The sequence below is a fragment of the Balaenoptera borealis genome (assembly GCF_965194805.1).
Source record: "Balaenoptera borealis genome assembly, chromosome: 2".
Classification (NCBI taxonomy): Eukaryota; Metazoa; Chordata; class Mammalia; order Artiodactyla; family Balaenopteridae; genus Balaenoptera; species Balaenoptera borealis.
The window spans coordinates 122,321,872-122,340,885 of record NC_138867.1 but is presented as its reverse complement, the minus strand read 5'-3'; the positions used below and the strand labels follow the sequence as shown (position 1 = coordinate 122,340,885).

The window sequence follows — 19,014 nt, the reverse complement described above, 5'->3', positions numbered from 1 at the left end:
GAGAAGCCCACACACCACAACAAAGAGTAGCCCCTCGCCGCTCGCCACAACTAGAGAAAGCCCATGTGCAGCAACGAAGACCCAATGCAGCCTAAATAAATAAATAAATTAATAAATTAATTAATTAATTAATTTTTAAAAAAAGAACTCATGCCAGAAGTAGGGGAAATGTCGGTTCTACCGTCAATATACTTGGATTATTGATGTGATCTTCCAAATTCTGTCTCTTTACAAAACTGTCATTTGCCCATTTTGTAAAGGTTAGTTTAGTTTAAGTACTTAATAGTAAGTTTCAAAAATTCCCTTAACCAGATCAATGTCACTGTATGTGAGACATTGGACTGACCAAATGAAGATGCTTATGTCAATCTGTGTTATAAATATCAGTAGGTCTTGATTTCTTTTTATTTTTATATACAAATAAATGCAAATGGAAGTTCTAATATTTTCTAGAATTTTCTTCTCACACTCTTTGGATCATCATGGCACACCCCCTGGAGGCATTCACTCCCCAGTTTGGAGACCACTAGAGCAGACCGTTACTCTCCTGGGAAAGAGGAGGGCACTTCATTTCTCAAATACAGATTTCCCTGTCCCAGCTTGGCTACACCCCTACTGTTGGCCCCTTCCATTAAGAACATTCCTCTTCACCCTTCATAGACTTTTGGTTACATGTCAAGATTCTGGTTTTATAAGATCATGTTTGCAAAGTTAGTCTAATTTCTTTGTTATCCACATCACATGAAAAGTTCAGCAAAGGAGAGAGTTGAGTTCCAGCATGTCCTGGGAGAGATCAGAGGAGTGAATGAAATTAATGGAGTTTGGCAGATGGGTGGATGGATAGTGTGTGTGTGTGTGTGTGTGTGTTGTTTGATGAATTTATCTAGTATTTTTTTCGCAGTGAAATTCTGTCTTCTTGCTCCCTGAGCTTAAACATTAAAGGTTTTTTGCTTGTTTGTAAACAAAACAAAACACTCTATATGACTGAAGGTTTTAGAAGCAATTGATTTCTTCTTTACATAATTATGTAGCTCTTTTTTTCTTAAATCAGGAGAAACATGGAAGGCAAATCCCATATAACCAAAGAAACTATCCTTTGCAGTGTAGAATAATAGTTAGAGCAGCCGTGTAGTTTTATGTTTCAACTATGGTTTATTTGGTCTTCAGAGATGTGGGGACTCTATGTGGACTAGTCTGGGTTCTTTACAAAGAAAATTACTCCATATAGAAAGAGTCCATGCCTACAGTCTAAGTAAGGAAGTACTGATATAAATAAGACCATTTCTTATCAGTATAAAAGTAGGTGACATACATGTTTATAGTTGAAAGGAACCTTATCTTACAGATGAATAAAACGAGACCCAGAGGGATTAGGTAATTTCCTCAGGATCACAGAGTTTGCTAATAGAAGATGGAACTGGACAAGGTCTCTTGACTCCAGGTCAGTGAGCTTTCTACTAGAATGCTCTACTGGTGTTTGTTTTTACAGGGAAGTATAGCCATCAACTATATTTGGAGGTAGCATGAACAGGTATTTACTTAGAGTGAAATGGAGTGTCTCTGGCAGGGCCAAGCCTGGGGCAGCTGTAAACTGCCATCTTGTTGTACTAGGAAGAGTTTCCATAGCAGTGATCATGACTGGAGAGAGACTAGTTCATGTACGTGGCACAAGATGACGTCCCAGAAACATGGACAAGGAACTGTAGCATTTTGGTTTCCTGGAATGTCCAGGGTCTGATCTGCTTTGGATTAACAATATTACTGGAGTTAGCTCCAAAGGAACAAGGTGATAGAAAACAGATGGTCTAGGCCTCACTATGTTCTAGACTTCCCCTTAGGGTTTTCTTCTAATATAAGGATTAAGGAATAGGGTATAGAATGTCTATATACATAATTGTAAATCAATGCCTTTAAACTCTTTTTTTACCTGTTGAGATATAAAATAACCAGGGACTGTTGGAGTTACCACATTACTAGCATTCCTCTTTTACGATCCATCCTACTCTGTCCACCCTGGCTGTACCACATACTAGGCTGGGTGACAACTCTAGCTGCTCTCTTGTAGCTCAATAGAGCACACCTCTACTGTGTCCTACCCACAGGAGATTCTTTTCCAATTATCATATCAATAATAACTTTTAAAAATGAATGTCCATTCAAAAGACATTTAAACAGTAGCTCCATTGTTTGATTAATTTCTGTATTTAGACTCTCAAGTAAACACTCTTGCCCTGTGATTTCAGTTCTGAATGTAGACCCAGGATATCCAGTAAACTTTTAGGAGCATATAGATAGTGCTCAGTGTTGCAGAATGCCTTTTATTCATTCAAGAAATAATTACTGAGTCTAGACAATTACTTCAAGTAAGGGGATGTCAACTCAAATAAGGCATGGTTGGGTCCTGCTTTCTTTGAGCTTACAGTCTAGTGGGGCAGGCAGACAAGCAACAACCTGGAAAGGGGTATTCTGGGGTCAGTCTGTGCAGATTATCTGTAAGAGAACAGAGAATTTGTCTTCGGCACCATCTGGAGAAGCCCTACCCCAGGTGCTTAAGAAAGACTTTGTTAAGCTCTGAAGATCATCTGTCTTTGGAAAACCCTTCGGAGTGTGGTGAGCAGCTGTGTGGATGGTACCAAGATGGAGAGCCCAGGACTGGTGGGCAAAAACAGGGCTATAGATGTGAGGACACTTCAAGTGACTGGATTAAGGAATCAGGGAGAAAACAGTCATGGTCACAGAATTTGTTTAGTTTCTAACTGTTGGCCTGAAGCCCCTACCTAGCTGAGGATAGACAAGGTTTTTTTTTTTTTTTTAATTGATGAGTTTTTTTTATTGAAGTATAGTTGATTTACAGTGTTGTGTTAGTTTCAGGTATACAGCAAAGTGATTCAGTTATACATATATATATCTGTTTTTTTATTGAAGTAGAGTTGATTTACAATGTTGTATTAGTTTCAGATGTAGAGCAAAGTGATTCAGTTATATATATATAGTATATATATATATATTAATACATATATACTATATATAAATATATATAGTATATATAAATATATATAGTATATATAAATATATATACTATATATATTTATATATAATATATAAATATATATACTATATATAAAATATATAGTATATATATAAAAATATATATATACTCTATATATAAATATAAATATAAATATAAATATATATAGTATATATAAACATATATACTTATATATAATATATAAATATATATACTATATATAAAATATATAGTATATATATAAAAATATATATATACTCTATATATAAATATAAATATAAATATAAATAAATAAATAAATAAATAAATATATATATATATATACTCTTTTTCAGATTCTTTTCCCTTATAGGTTATTACAAAATATTGAGTATAGTTCCCTGTGCGATACAGTAAGTCCTTAGGTGGGTTTTATTTTTAAAGCAGTTGTAAACTTTTTCTAGTTGAATGATTTCACATAACAATCCAGATTTCTGACCTTGAAAAATTGGAAGATCTCTTAATACTGCTTTAATTTTCCCAAGTGGCAGCAATGGAGTGAGCCGTACAGTGACGGCTCCCTGTGGTTGGAACATCGTAGGAGCGGGTTCTCCCTAGGCCTCACTACTTCCTCGTCTCTCACCCTATTTATCATCTGACCCTGAGCCTATGTCATCCCTCACTCCTTAAGATTCCTGTCCGTCTTGTTTAGTTTCAGTAAAACACGATCGAGGTACTGCTGTGAAGGGATTTTTCAGGTGTAAGTGAAGTTCCATGTCACTTGATCTTGAGATACAGAGGTTACCTAGGCTGCCTGATCTAATTGCACAAGCATGAGAAGGACAGGATGTGCCCTTGCTGCTTTGAGGATAGAGGGGACAAGTGAAAGGGAATGCAGGTGGTCTCTAGAAGCAAAGATCAGACAGACTCTGGCTGACAGCCAGTGGGAAAACAGGGACCCCAGTGCTACCATCATCAGCAACTGGTTTCTGCCAACAATCTGAATGATCTTGGAAGTGGATGCCTCCCCAGAGCCTGCAGATAAGAGCCCAGCCAGCCTTTACCTTGATTTTGACCTTGTGATAAATACCTTGAGCACAGCCCAGACAAACTCACCCAGATTCTTGGCCTATAGAACCGTAAGATCTGCAATCCAAAAATGGATTTGTTTATATCACTAAATTTGTGATAATTTGTTACGCAGCAATAGAAAATGAATGCATGGGCTTTGGAATCAGACAAATATGGGTTTTACTCTGGATCTGCCACTTGCTGTCTATGTGACCCAGGGAAACTTCCTTGAGTTTTTTTCCTCATCAGTAAACTGGGGATACAAATACAACCCACCTCATAAAGTTGTTGTGAGGATTAACTGAGATAACACAGTGTAGAACAACTAGCCTGGCACATAGTAAGGTTCAATAAGTATTAGCTCCCTTTAAATAAACCTTTCAATTTTCTGGCATCTTCAGTAAAAACAGAATTTTTGAAAATTCTTATTAAAGCACACAAACCAGTTGGAGAAAATAGTAAAGTGCTGGCATGTCGTCACAGAGACCAAAACTGTTGATTGAAATACTTTGTCACTGTTTGCCTATTATGAGATCTTTTTGGCCACAGAGACCCTAAGACCCTGCACTGCCAACTTACTGTAGCATGAAAAATCCATACTTGAAGAAGGGATAAAACTTGGGTTCCTGTTTCCAGTCCTGTAAATAGCCAAGGCATCTTGGGAATACCCTTCCATTTTTCTAGGCTTCATTTTTCTTACCTGTACCATGAATGGAGGCTTTGTAAAGTCCCCAGGATCCTCCTTACTCTCCCTTTGGAAATGTTATAAATGAAAGATATAAAAAAAGGTGCTGCCTGCTCTAGGGAAACACCTGTGTGGACGCAGGTTGAAAGCTGGTAGAGGGGAAAGGTCTAGAGTAGAGAATGGAGTCTCCTCTGTTTTCCCAGGTGGTCATTTCCTTCCCATTTTCGCCTACTTCTTAAGGGTTTGGAGAGCTGAAGAGAACCTTGGTGAATGGCAGAGTAATCCGTCTATCAAAAAGACTGCTCTTCCAGGTGGTGCCAAATATTCATCAAGCTAGCTAGCTTCTTCTTAATCTGTACACAGTAATAATGACTTCCAGAATTAGAAGAGAATTAGGGCAAGATTATTATTAACATCTGCATCTTGTTGTTTGGTACTCTCCTTCATATATTATGAAATCTATCTTTTTGCAATTTTCAGCACTCAGGAAGCCTTACCAGTATCATTTCAGCTAAAGCACAGTGATGAAAAATGCCAACCCTAACACTGGGGAAAACACTTCGTAGATGAAAGCATTGGCATTTGGGACCACTTATGCTGCCGTCCAATTCTAAATGATTTCTGGTGTTCATGTTTATTCAGCAAAGATCCTTGGAGACCTGTTTGAAAGGGCACGTGTTCCCTGGTTAGGGAAGACAAGCCACTCTGCTCTCTGGAACAAAAAGAAGGGCAAAGAGGAGGTCATCAGTGACCTTAATTATCTGCTACGTGTGACCTACCTGCTGGGAGCTTATTAATGAAGAACTCACAGAGGAGATGGGGAACAGGCTTTGTTTTCAAAACAACTACTGGCTGTGTGCCTTTGAGCAAGGTACCTCTCTGGGCTTCATCTGTAAAGTGGGTGTGAAGTAAAAGAGTAGACTCTTCCACCAATCATTCCTTTTAAAACTTTCCTCCACATTATTAGAATGTAAGGAAGTTCACCTATATTATTTTTCTCAATCTAAATGAATCCCCTCTGTCAGGATTGACAAGAAATCCAATATCAGTTATTACTGGATAGTGGCATGGGCAGCATTCAGCAGTCCAGCTGAGTTAATGCAGTCCTGAAGCATGGGGAAGGGGCTCTGTTCTTCAGTCCACTATGGTGCCCATGAGATTTTCATTGTTCACATGGGCCATTCCAAAGTGAGCAGCTCCTGTGTTCATGGCATCTATGCCTTCAGTACCCATCCTGGCTCCTGGAACCTTCAACATGGCTCCTGACACCACAGAGCATGAGTTCAGGACCCAGTTAGCCATGCTCTGTTCCCACTCTACCTTTTCTCATGTGTGATTGCAGATTCCTGTCATTCTTTTTTTTTTTTAAATTTAAATTTATTTATTTATTTATGTCTGCGTTGGGCCTTTGTTGCTGCGCGGACTTTCTCTAGTTGTGGCGAGCGGGGGCCACTCTGTTGCAGTGCACAGGTTTCTCATTGCGATGACTTCTCTTGTTGTGGAGCACAGGCTCTAGGCGCGTGGGCTCAGTAGTTGTGGTTCGCGGGCTCTAGAGCGCAGGCTCAGTAGTTGTGGCGCACGGGCTAAGTTGCTCCGCAGCACATGGGATCTTCCCGGACCAGGGCTCGAACCCGTGTCCTCTTGCATCGGCAGGCGGATTCTTAACCACTGTGCCACCAGGGAAGTCCCGATTCCTGTCATTCTTCGTCCTTCTTCTCCCTTCAGATCTCTGAGAATCCAGCCTCTCTCTTCTGGTTGCATTATTTCTCCCTCCTCCAACCTTGAAGACTTTCCACCTTGGGTCAAGCCAGCTCCAACTTTCAGTAAGCCTAGGCCAGGGGCCACAGTGGACTGGAACATGATGAAAAATGGCAGCCACCACTAGGCACTGGGCAAGGCAAGATGAACTGGAAAGCTCTGTGGTGAGCCACTGAGCACATGCCCATCAGAAGGAGGGAGTTACTGCTCAGTTCCAGGTGATTTATGCCACATGGGAATAAAAGTTCAGAACTGTAGGTTTTCCAGTATTTCAGGATAAGCAGAGATCCAGACTTTTTCAGGTGTAATTTCCTGACTTTAAAATTTGGGTGCCATTAAAAAATAAAAATATCATGAAGGCCAAATAGACCACATCTGACAGTGGCCAGTTTGTGATTGCATTAGTTTGCCAGGGCTGCCATAACCAAGTACCACACATTGGGTGGCTTAAACACTAGAAATTTATCATCTCACAGTTCTTGAGGCTACAAGTCTGAAATCAAGATGTTGGTAGGGTTGGATATTTCTGATGGCTGTGAGGGAAGGATCTCTCCCAGGCCCCTCTCCTTGGTTCGTAGGTGGTCATCTTCATATTCACATGTGTTCTCCCTGTATCTTCACACCATCTATACTCTCTGCATGTCTATGTCCAAATTTCTCCCTCTTTGTAAGGACACCAGTCACATTGGATTAGAGCCTACCCTCATGACCTCATCCTAACTTTACTAAGTATATCTGTAAGTTCCAAATAAGTTTACATTCTGAGGTATTGGGGGGTTAGGACTTCAACATATGGATTTGGGGGGATTATAATTCAACCTATAACAGTGGCTTCAACCCAGACATTTAAAAACAAGTTACTTCTCCTGTTTATCAACAGAAGATCCAATCTCCGGTACACAAAAGATTGGTTACTGGGTATGGGAAGGTGGAGAATGGATCAGGAGGTAGGCAAACATCACTCATTCTTTTGAGACAAGAAGCCACAATCCATTCATCAACCAGGTTATCTGCTCAGCATGGCATCTAACACATAATAGATTCTCAATAAATATGTGTTGAATTAGAATGAGTTAAATTTGATCAAAAATGAACAGAGAAAAACAGGAGAGAAGGGCATAGACTAGAGGTGAATAGAGATATTTAAAGATGCTCATGGAAAGATCTGAAGGAAGTCCATTCTTTACAGCAGGATAGGAGCTCAGCCACTTTGTAGTGGGCGTCAAATATATCTGGTGTGGATCGGGCACTTTCCTGGCTTAGAGGAAAAAAATAGGACATGTTCTAACCTGAATAGAATTTGGGGCTGGCGGGGGAGGGTGTGTTGTGAGACTTAATTTCTCAATATCAAAGAAAAAAATGAATCATGTAATTCCTAATGAATTATTAGTGCAATAACCTACATGTTTATTTTGTTCTCTTCTTGTTTCCCCATATTTGCTTAGTGAAATATGTTGGCAAGAGTGGGTAATTTCTCCTTATCTGATGAAGAATGCCTAGAATTTGGAGACAAATCCAGACTCACAACTTGTCCTCTTATTTGCTATGTTCCCTCAGCCAAGATGGCAAGCTTCTGAGTCCTAAATTTCTCATTTGTAGAGGATCAAATTGTGAAAATTCGAGGTTCCCTTTGATTGAATTCTGGTATCCATGATAGGACAGAATGACAATACTTCCTTAGATCAAATCTTCCTTCAGCACTTTTTGAATCAATTTATCAATTTTGATTTTTTCCCCTGAGTTTATTTTGTATTATGAAGTATGTTAGCCAGATACCACCCTAAACTGGCTTAAGTACAAGAGAAGAAAAAAGCCGTTTACTTGCTGATGGAACTGAGAAGCCAACCATGGTTGCTCCTAGGAGCTCAAATATCATCAGAGTTCTGTTGCTCTCTTTGCATCTCTCAGCTCAGTTAGACCCTGCTTGGTTTTATTCTCCAAAGACTCTCTCTGTGTAGTGAGGAAAAGATTATCAGTAGATAGCTCCACAACAGTCTTCCAGCTTTGAATTCAGAATAAGGGATAAAAATGTCTATGTCTCTAGTATAAAAAAAAAAGTCCAGAAGACTTTGATGGATGGTGCTTTAATCACATGCCCTTTTCTGAACTCATCACTGTGTGTCAGAGGTTGCAGTACCCTGACTGGCTGAGCCTGAGACACATGCCAGGAGCAAGAGAAAGTGAGCTAGCTCTTGACTCCTAAATACATGGGATGGGTAAGGACTGACTCCTCCAAAGAAGGGGATGCTGGGCTGATGAGAACATAACCACTGTAGTGTTCAAAGGTCTCTTGCTTTATTCAAGTTATTTATTAAACCTTCTAGAAAATTTCTACCACTGGTTATTTCAGCCTCGTAAATAACTAAATCTGACCATGAACATTGATAGTTTGGCTGGACATACATAGCAGGCTAAAAACATTACAAGCTTCTAAAGGTGAATAACTAATAAATGTGTGCATGAATGCATACATATCATCTCACACACACACACACACACACACACACACCCCTACCTAATTCATTGTCTATGTAACTATGTCCAAATACTTCAATGTGGCATTCATGGCTCTTCTTAAGATGTTATAAAATATAACCCTGTACAGTTTGGGTTCAGAGATGGAATACCACTTTGCAGCTTATAATACTGGGACTTGGGGTTTTTTCTGAGCTTTGGTCAGAAAGAAATAAGTCAATGAATAAGGTTAAGAGAATTCTGACATGTCTGGGTGTTTCCAGCACAAAGGTGTGGGTGTAGAGGGACTATTAGAAGTCTATTTGCATAGGAGCTAAGGTTCCTCCTGGGGAAAACAAAAAAAAATAAAAATAAAACAAAAAAGCAAAAGCTGTATGTTCTGCTGGGTGAATGGGTGAATATATATGTGTGTATATATAGTCACACACATGTATATATGGACAAAATATATATGTGGGCTGAGGATCTTCTCTGGAAAGATTCCTGCTACCAGGAGAAGGACCTCAGCACCACCAGTTAGAGCCAGCAACAAAGCCTTAGTTCTCTGTGTGGAGAACTTTCTAGAGTGTGGGTTGTCCTTTGGATTTATCCTTCTGTTATATCTCCCCTGGGTGAAATACGAATCACCTAAAGAGCAGAGCAGCCATAAGTAAAACGTATAAGCATTAGGTAGAGCATCATATGCACCTATCTGGCAGAAAGTAAATCAAAGCAGAGAGAGCCGTTCTCTCTACTTCCCAGGAGACACTGCACAGTGCATTCCAGGGCCTTTGCCATGGAGCCCCACGGAGCAGAGGTGATCACAGGGAGGCCCTGTTGTACCCTGAGGAACAGCAGTGGTCGTGGGCAGGGCAGGGATCTGAAACATCCACAGAGCCCTCGGAGCTGCGAGGGAGTTGGGGGCAGTAGCAGTAGTGCCCTCTGTGGAGCCGCGGTGGTCACTAGAGGGGACCATCTCCCCAATCCCCATGTTTGCCTTGTGCAGACAATTTAGCTCTGCCCTTACTCCTTCAATCTAATTTCCCCTCTCCCAACTCAAAGTTATCTTCAATTATTTGATCATTATACTGAATATCATGATGTTAATTATCAAAAGACTCTGAAGTTACCTTTACCCCATCCTGGGGTAGAAGTAGTGAAGAATGAATTTTGAGGATGTTCATGTGTATGAATAATTGCTTTCTTCACCTACACACACACACACACACAAACACACACACACACACACACACACACACACACACACAGAAAAGACTGAATAGATATACACCGAAATGTTAACTCTGGTCTATAGTTGTCTCTGGTTGGTGAGATTATGAGAAATTTTTCCTTTCTTTCCTTTTCTTCTCTTTCCTTTTCTGCTTTTTTTTTTTTTTTTTGGAAAGCATTTTTCTAAATTTTCATTTTCTAAATTTGCTATAATTAATTTGATTTGTCATTATATTAAAAAAGGCCAATTTAAAAGAAAATAAAGACACAAGAAAATCTCTAACCATTATTAAGTTCAGTTTAGACTCTAAGTCCTCAGTGGAGATATTTCTAGCTTTTCCTCCTCCTACTCCACCCCTCAAATAATAAGGAGCTTTCAATCCTCTGAACTGGGGCAGCACCACCACCTCTGCAGACACTGATTGAGCCCTCACCAAATGTTGGCTGTCTGTTGAAAGTACCCAGCCTGGGGCCTTAAATTAGTCATGTAATGGTTCCAACTCTTTTCATTCAATTAAATTTAATAACATTTGATTAAATGTCCAAGTGCTATGCTGGGCCATAGCCCTGTGTATATACAAAGTGTAGTTAATGGACCCAGCAGGAGTGCCTGAAGTACATTAAAGTATGATCCCACCTTCCTCATTTAATCCACCTTGGTGTTCCCAGCTCCTGTATCACCCCACCCCCATCTGCATGATTCCTAACCTCTTTCCAGATCTAGGTCCCTATGCTGTCTGTTGCCTATCCTTTTCAATAGGTTCATTCTGTCTGTTCTACAGGGGTTATGACTTGCCGTGTTCAAGGAATACTAAGGAAAGAGGATGATTTTTGACTCACGAAGAAGTTGACTGATACCCTCTGAATTAGTCAGCACAGACTTCCGTAACAAAATATCATAGAGTGGGTGGCTTACACAACAGGAATTGATTTCTCACAGTTCTGGAGACTGGAAGTGTGTTGTCAGGGTGCCAGCATGGTTGAGTTCTGGTGAAGCCCCTCTTACTGGCTTGCAGACAGCTGCCTTCTCACTATATCCTCATATGATGGAAAGAGAGAGCTCTGGTAACTCTCCCTCTTCTTAAAGGGACACTAATTCCATCATGGGGCCTCACCTTCATGACCTTATCTAAACCTAATTAGCTCTCAAACGGTCCACCTTCAAGTACCATTACATTGGTGGTTAGAGCTTCAACATATGAAATTTAGGAACACATAAGCAATACCCTCAGTGCGTTGGCTTTCAGTTTTCACAATTTAGTTTGGTGAATTTGAGATTATATTATCTGGCTCTATATAGAGTATCCCTCACAAAATAGAATACTGACTCAGAAAGGTTATCGATATAAAGAATCCCTCACACAAAGCATATGATCATATGACCATCTCAGTAGATACAGAAAAAGCTTTTGACAAAATTCAACATCCATTTATGATAAAAACTCTCAACAAAGTGGGTATAGAGGAAGCATACCTCAACATATAAAGGCCATATATGACAAACCCACAGCCAACATCACGCTCAATGGCAAAGAGTTGAAAGCATTTCCTCTAAGATCAGAAACATGACAAGGATGCTAATCCTCATCATTCATTCAACATTGTAGTGTAAGACCTAGCCTCAGAAATCAGACAAGAAAAAGAAATAAAAGGAATCCAAACTGGAAAGGAAGAAGTAAAACTGTCACTGTTAGCAGATGACATGATACAATACATAGAAAATCCTCAAGATGCTACCAAAAAAACTGCTAGAACTCATCAGTGAATTTGGTAAAGTTGAAAAATTAATATACAGAAATCTGTAGCATTACTATACACTAACAACAGACTATCAGAAAAAAGAAATTAAGAAAAGAATCCCATTTATAATTGCATCAAAAAGAATAAAATGCCTAGAAATAAATCTAACTAAGGATGTAAACAACTCATACTTGGAAAACTACAAGACAGTGATGAAAGAAACTGAAGACAACACAAATGGATGGAAAGATATACTGTGCTCATGGGTTGAAAGAATTAATATTGTAAAAATGACCATACTACCCAAGGCAATATTCAGTGCAATCCCTACCAGAATACTAATGACATTTTTCACAGAACTAGAGCAAATAATTCTAAATTTTGTATGGGGACACAAAAGACCCCAAATAGCGAAAACAATCTTGAGAGAGAAGTACAAAGCTGGAAGTATCATGATCCCTGATTTCAAACTATACTACAAAATAATCAAAACTGTATGATACTGGCACAAAAACAGACACATAGATCAATGGAAGAGAATAGAGAGCACAGAAATGAACCCACACTTAAGTGAGCAGTTCATCTATGATATAGGAGGCAAGAATATACAATGGGGAAAAGACAACCTCTTCAATAAATAGTGTTGGGAAAACTGGACAGCTATATGCAAAAGAATCCAACTGGACTAGTTTCTCACACCATGTACAAAAATAAATTTGAAATGGAGTAAAGACTTAAATGTAAGACCTGAAACCGTAAAACTTCTAGAAGAAAACATAGGCAATAAGCTCTTTGACATGGTCTTAATAATATTTTTTTTTGTATATGTTTCCTCAGACAAGGGAAACAAAAGCAAAAATAAACAAGTGCGACTATGTCAAACTAAAAAGCTTTTTGTACAGCAAAGGAATCTATCAATAAAACGAAAACCCTGCCTACTGAATGAAAGGCGATATTTGCAAATTATATATCTGATAAGGAGTTAATACCCCCAAAATACAAAGAACTCATACAACTCAACATCTAAAGAATAAACATGCAAATTAAAAAATGGACAATGGATCTGAATAGATATGTTCCCCCAGAAGACATACAGATGACCAACAGCCACATGAAAAGAAGCTCAACATCACTAATCATCAGGGAAATGCAAATCAAAACCACAGTGAAAGGGACTTCCCTGGCGATCCAGTGGTTAAGACTTCACCTTCCAATGCAGGGGCTGCAGGTTCGATCCCTGGTCAGGGAGCTAAGATCCCACATGTCTTGCAGCCAAAAAACCAAAACATAAAACACAAGCAATATTGTAATGAATTCAGTAAAGACTTTAAAAATGGTCCACATCAAAAAAATCTTAAAAAAAAAAAACCACAATGATATATCACCTTACACCTGTCAGAATGGCTGTTATCAAAAAGACAACAAATAGTAAGTATTGGCAAGGATGTGGAGAAAAGGGAACCCTTGTACCCTGTTGGTGGGAATGTTAGTTGATGCAGTCATTATGGAAAGCAGTATGGAGATTCGTCAAAAAATTAAAAATAAAACTACGTGGGGGCTTCCCTGGTGGCGCAGTGGTTGAGAATCTGCCTGCCAATGCAAGGGAACACGGGTTCGAGCCCTGGTCTGGGAAGATCCCACATGCCGCAGAGCAACTTGGCCCGTGAGCCACAACTACTGAGCCTTTGCGTCTGGAGCCTGTGCTCCCAATAAGAGAGGCCACGATAGTGAGAGGCCCGTGCACCGTGATGAAGAGTGGCCCCCGCTTGCCTCAACTAGAGAAAGCCCTCGCACAGAAACGAAGACCCAACACAGCCAAAGATAAATTAAAAAAAAAAAAAAAAAGAAAGAAACGCTGTTTCTTAAAAAAACAAAAAAAACAAACAGAAAAACTACGTGGGACTTCCCTCACGGATCAGTGGTTAAGACTCTGCATTTCCACTGCCGGGGGCACAGGTTCAATCCCTGATTGGAGAACTAAGATCCTGCACTCCGTGCAGTGCAGCCAAGGAAAAATAAAAAAGTAAATAAATAAATAAAACTACCATATGATCCAGTAATTCCATTCCTGGGTATTTACCTGAAGAAAATGAAAACACTAATTAGAAAAGATATATACACCTCTATGTTCATTGCAGCATTGTTTACAACAGCCAAGATATGGAAGCAACCTAAGTGTCCATAAGAGTCCATAGATAGGTGAATGGATAAAGAAGATGTGGTGTATATATACATAGATGTATATATAGTGGAATATTACTCAGCCATAAAAAGAATGAAATCTTGCCATTTGTGGTAACATGAATGGACTCAGAGGGTATTATATTATAGCAAGTGAAATAAGTCAGACAAAGAAAGACAAATACTCTATGATTTCACTTATATGTGGAATCTAAGAAACAAAACAAATGAACAAACATAGCAAAACAGAAACAGTTATGGATACAGAGTGTTCTGTGTATCAGGTGGCAACAGGTGGTTGCCATAGGGGAAGTGGGTGGGGGGAGGAAAAGAAAGAGGTGAGGGAGATTAAGAGGTACAAACTTCCAGTTACAAAATAAATGAGCCACAGGTATGAAATGTACAGTGTGGGGAATATAGTCAACAACTATGTAATGTCTTAGTATGGTGATATAACTAGACTATGATCTATCATTTTGAAATATCAAATATAGTAGTATAGTATAGAAATATCAAATCACTATGTTGTGTAACAGGAACTAACATAGTATTGTAGGTCAATTATACTTCAAAAATAAACAAACTCATAGAAAAAGAGATTAGATTTGTGGTTACCAGAGACAGGAGTGGGGGGAGGGGGAATTGGATGAAGGCAGTCAAAAGGTACAAACTTCCAGTTATAAGATAAACAAATACTAGGGATGCAATGTACAACACGATAAATATAATTGACACTAATATGTGTTATATATGAAAGTTGTTAAGAGAGCAAATCCTAAGAGTTCTCATCACAAGGAAACATTTTTTTTCTATTTCTTTAATTTTGTGGGTATATGAGATGATGGATGTTCAGTGAACTCACTGTGATAATCATTTCATGATGTATACAAATCAAATCATTATGCTGTACACCTTAAACTTGTACAGTGATGTATGTCAATTATATCTCACTAAAACTGGAAGAAGAAAAGAATCCCTTGATTAAAGATATTATGAAAAGTCTAGACAAAAATAAGAAATCTACATCTCTCAATTTCTATTCTTGATCTGAATACTTTTATAGCCACATTCAGTGATGATTGAATGCTATTAATAAAACATCTACTATAAATATATATTTCACTGACATGAATTTTTCCTTAAGTATATTGTCACACAAGTTTTTGGTGTTCTGATATTTCTGGTAAACAGTATTTTTCTCAAGTGTTGAAATATCAGTATTTTGGGGGAGGGGTCCGATATAATTATTTTATATCTAAAATCTGAATTATTTCTGTCCTAAGAAATTCCTGGAGAGTAACAAAGTACATTAAAATTTCAAATCAAATAAAGATACAGCTGTTTAGGAAATGTTCTTCAGTACCTTCAAAACCCTCAAGAGGAGGAATAAAAGCAAAGTTTCTGTTGAAAGAATCATTCTTTTTCTAGTTCAAAGACTTCCTGAACGAAAGGGAAATAAATTGACAGTACTAAAACTGATACAGGGAACTTAATCTCCATTGGAATCTCAGTCTATATATGATCAAACTAGCAGAAGAGGAATCAGTAGTGCTTTCTTTAAAACAACAAATATGGTTTACCATCATTTAAAAAATTACAGTTCTTGAAAAAAAAGATTAATATGTTCTCAAAATAATAAAACAGTAGAGGGGATAGTTGGAGAGGAAAGAGTCAAAGGAAAACATTTAGAGTTGTATCTCTCTTCTCAGTATTTGTCAATTAGAATCATAAAACTTTTCCAGAAGCTGGAACAAATTTGTGCTAACAATTATAACACTTTAGGATTGCCTTCTAAAAAATCAAATATATTCCACTTTCAATGTTCTTAATGTATACTGTGTTGGTTTATATTTAATATTTGGGTTAGTTTTGAATAATGCTTTATTTTACCTGTAAATTTTTGTTTGAATAATGTATGTTTTTATTTAACTTTTTATAGATTTGCTTTAACTTGTTGCTTTTTAATATATTTATGTTTTTGTTTGCAATATGGTGAATATTTAGCTTTACTGACTTTTTATATTATGAATTTTGAACATATAAATTAAGAAAATATCTAAGTGAATATCCATGCTTTTATAATATACAAAATATGTACCAAAATGCTTTATTGTCATTTTGATATTTTTGTACTTTGAGGAGTTGGTTAATAAAAGTGTGAAACTGTCACAATTAGGGGGATTTTTAAATACTGGGTATTTTAACTTTATCTCATCCTTTGAAAGTTTCAAGTTTTTAATGTTTTATAATGAAAGCAATATATTAATAGTAGTCCATTCAGAAAATGTATAAATAGATTCATATATTGAAGGTGGGTGTTGAGTAAGTTTTTACCAATGGGAAGCATAGCGCAAAAAGCTTGGAGACTGTTAACTCTACAAAACGATAACATATTTATGTTGTCTGGGGATTTTTTAAAGAAAAGCTAGCATTCAGCAAGTAAAAACAATGAAAACCATCTGACGATCTAAAAAGTATTTTGGAAAGATTTCTGGGGTTCCTAAATTTATCACAGTTAGTTCAAGCCATGCTTTCTCCTCCTTAAAAACGATCTGATCCTGCCCCACTACTCCCCATAATACTAGACAGACCCAAGGAAAGTCGTTTGATTGCTTCCATTTTCCATGGCATCTTGTAGCATGCTTGTCGTTACTGGAAGGGGAAAATGAGAAAATATTCCTTGGCTTTTGTTCAGGAGATGTTTCAACTGTATGTATCTGAATAGCCTTCCCTGAGTATCTGGTGTATGAGGTCGTTTAGCTGAAGGCTTCCCTCTGTCACAGGGTGCAAGCAATAAAACTACCAGAGAGCAAGTAGAGTCATTCCAAACATGCATTTCTCTGTGTTGCCTTAAACAAAGAAACAGGACGAGCCTGTATTCCTAAAGAATAGAGGATTTTTTTTTGTAAAACATTTTTTTAATTGAAGTATCGTTGATTTACAATGTTGCGTTAGTTTCTGGTGTACAGAAAAGTGATTCAGTTATATGTAGATATAGATATATAGATACAAATATAGATATAGATATAGATATATAGATTCTTTTTCAGATTCTTTTCCATTATAGTTTATTACAAGTTGTTGAATATAGTTCTCTGTGCTCTACAGTAGGACCTTGTTTTTTATCTATTTTATATATAGTAGTTTGTATCTGCTAATCCCAGACTCCTAATTTATCCCTCCCTCTCCTGCCTTCGGTAACCGTAAATTCATTTTCTATGCCTGTGAGTCTGTTTCTGTTTTGTAAATAAGTACATTAGTATCATTTTTTAGATTCCATAATAAGTGATATCATATGATATTTGTCTTTCTCTGACTTACTTCACTTAGTATGACAATCTCTATGTTCATCCATGTTGCTGCAAATGGCATTATTTCATTCTTTTTTATGGCTGACTAATATTCCATTATATATATATATATATATACATACACACACACACACACACACACACACACACACACACACATACATGCATACACCATGTCTTCTTTATCCATTCATCTGTCAGTGGACATTTAGGTTGCTTCCATGTCTTGGCTATTGTAAATAATGCTGCTATGAACATTGGAGTGCATTATCTTTTCAAATTCGAGTTTTTGTCTTTTCTGGATATATGCCCAGGAGTAGGATTGCTGGATCATATGGTAACTCTATGTTTAGTTTTTTAAGGAACCTCCATACTGTTCTCCATAGTGGCTGCACCAATTTACATTCCCACCAATAGTGCAGGAGGGTTCCCTTTTCACCACACCCTTTCCAGCATTTATTATTTGTAGACTTTTTGATGATGGCCAGTCAGACTGGTATGAGGTGATACCTCACTGTGGTTTTAATTTGCATTTCTCTAATAATTAGCAATGTTGAGCATCTTTTCATCTATCTTTTGACCATCTATATGTCTTTGGAAAAATGTCTATTTAGGTCTTCTGCCCATTTTTTGATGGAGTTGTTTTTTTGTTGTTGTTGAATTGTAGGAGCTCTTTGTATATTTGGAAGTTAAGCCCTTGTCGGTTGCATCATTTGCAAACTTTTTTGTTTGTAGGTTGTCTTTTCATTTTGTTTATGGTTTTCTTTGCTGTGCAAAAGCTTATGAGTTTGATTAGGTCTCATTTGTTTATTTTTGCTTTCATTTCTGTTGCCTTGGGAGACTGACCTAAGAAAACTTTGCTATGATTTATGTCAGAGAATGTTTTGCCTCTGTTCTCTTCTAGGAGTTTTATGGTGTCATGTCTTATATTTAAGTGTTTAAGCCATTTTGAGTTTATTTTACATATGGTGTGAGGGAATGTTCTAACTTCACTGATTTACGTGTAGCTGTTCAGGTTTCCCAACACCACTTGTTGAAGAGACTGTCTTTTCTCCATTGTATGTTCTTGCCTCCTTTGTCAAAGATTAATTGATCATAAGTGTGTGGGTTTATTTCTAGGCTCTCTATTCTGTTCCATTGATCCATATGTCTGGTTTTTCATGCCATACCACTCTGTTTTGATTACTGTAGCTTTGTAGTATTGTCTGAAATCTGGGAGGGTTAGATGTTCTCTTTGGGAAATATTCATTTGCTGATGGAAGAGGGGATGATTGCTCGCATCAGGTACAAATGATTTAAAGCCTCAAGTGCCAAGAATTTATCTCATACATGAAGTCCAGCGCCACCCTTACCCACATTAATGTTTGTAACTTTGAAGAGACACTGGGTCACTGCAGGGAAAGAGAATACTTCAACTACATTGGCAGTCCTGGTATTTGTGCTAAATCCCATCCTACTGGGATTGAGCCCTTGGGCAAACATGGGGATGATGGTCTTGATTTGTCACTTCTAAAGGTATGTCTCTCTCTATATACTGATTCACAAACATTGTCTCCATCCTTTCTGTGGAAGCCTTC

At 37.8% G+C, this 19,014-nt stretch overlaps 1 long non-coding RNA gene across 1 annotated transcript in view; it reads left to right on the top strand.

Annotated features, from left to right (window-relative positions):
• The window catches only part of LOC309624593, a 1,127,080-nt gene that overhangs the window by 183,258 nt on the left and 924,808 nt on the right, over nucleotides 1-19,014 (top strand). The window lies entirely within an intron of this gene.